Raw genomic sequence first — 1,423 nt, forward strand, 5'->3', positions numbered from 1 at the left:
GCACTCCAGCCTGGGCGACAGAGTGACACCCTGTCACAAAACAAAACCGAACAGCAGCAACAACAACAACAAAACATGTGACATGGAGCTAAAGAGTTCTTAGAGAAAAATTTATAAACTTAATGTTTATATTATAAAATAAAATGACTGGATAGTAAGAGATAAGCATTCAATTCAGGACTTTAAAAATGAGAACAAAAGAAAAAAACAGAAAAGAAATAACGAAGTTAAGGGCAGATATTAATGACAGAGAAACAAAGACACAGGAGGACCAACAAAATCAAAAGTAGGTTTTTGAAACAACCTCATCTCAGACCTAAAGACCACCTATCACTGACCCCAGGAAGCCGCATATCTGATTCCACAGCCCTCCATCACCAGTCCCAAATAAATGCATCACTCACCCGGCAGAAACCTTGGTGAATCACCCAATAAACCCCATCCTACACCTCACAGACCTCCAGTAGTCACCCCGCACAGCCCCTTCTCACCCCACGGACTTCTCATCACTCATCTCACATATACCTTATCACTCACCCTAGAGACCCTGTATCACTCACCCCACAGACCCCCTTATCATTCACTCCGGTGTCCCCAACACTCATCCCACAGGCTACCCATCAACTTTCCCTAGTGACCCATCACTCACCCACAAACCCCAATCACACTCTCTGCACCTCCCTATAAATGACCCCAGAGAAGCCTCCTCACTCACCCCACTGAGCATCATCGAGTACAAAATCCATGTCATAACATCCCCATAATTATCTCAACGCTTGATCCATGTCTTAACATCTCCATAATTATCTCAATGCTTAAGTGGCCCTAAGTCCGTCTGTTAAACTCACTCCCAGAGTCTTAAGTCCTGAAAACTGCTTCGAGGGACCCCGGCGCTTCTGGACTTGATCTGCACATGCTTAGTGTCAGCTCCGAAGCGGCCGCTCGCCCACAATTACACCTGGTGCCCTTACACCGCGCCGGAGCGTGCGTGCGCGTGTGCGTCGAAGGAGAGGCGGGCTTTCCAATTTCCTTCAGTGACTGTCAGGCAAGGAACATGGCTGTCCCCTTGGGAGTGTCTCTACGGGAGCCGCCATCTTGGAAGGGTGATCATTTCTGCCGCGGAGCCCACGGTACCCTACTCGATATACCCCTGTGGGATTTTCCAGTGGCCGAGGCACTGGGCCATGGAATGTACCACCAGGCTTCTCCCCTCCGCCGCAGCCTCTAGGAGTCAGTCACCTTTGAGGCGCCGGCGGGCGGGGCGCTTTACCTCTTCCGCCCTCAGGGTGCACTCGGCTTCAGGCCGTCCCCACCGGGGAGCCTCCGCCTCTTTAAATATCGCCTAGCCCCCACCCCCAGGAGCAGGTCCCGAGACGCACCCGGCCCCGCCCCCGCCACCGCCACCGCACTGCTCTGTGGGACG

Source organism: Colobus angolensis, unplaced genomic scaffold (assembly GCF_000951035.1).
Source record: "Colobus angolensis palliatus isolate OR3802 unplaced genomic scaffold, Cang.pa_1.0 Scaffold176, whole genome shotgun sequence".
Taxonomy (NCBI): domain Eukaryota; kingdom Metazoa; phylum Chordata; class Mammalia; order Primates; family Cercopithecidae; genus Colobus; species Colobus angolensis.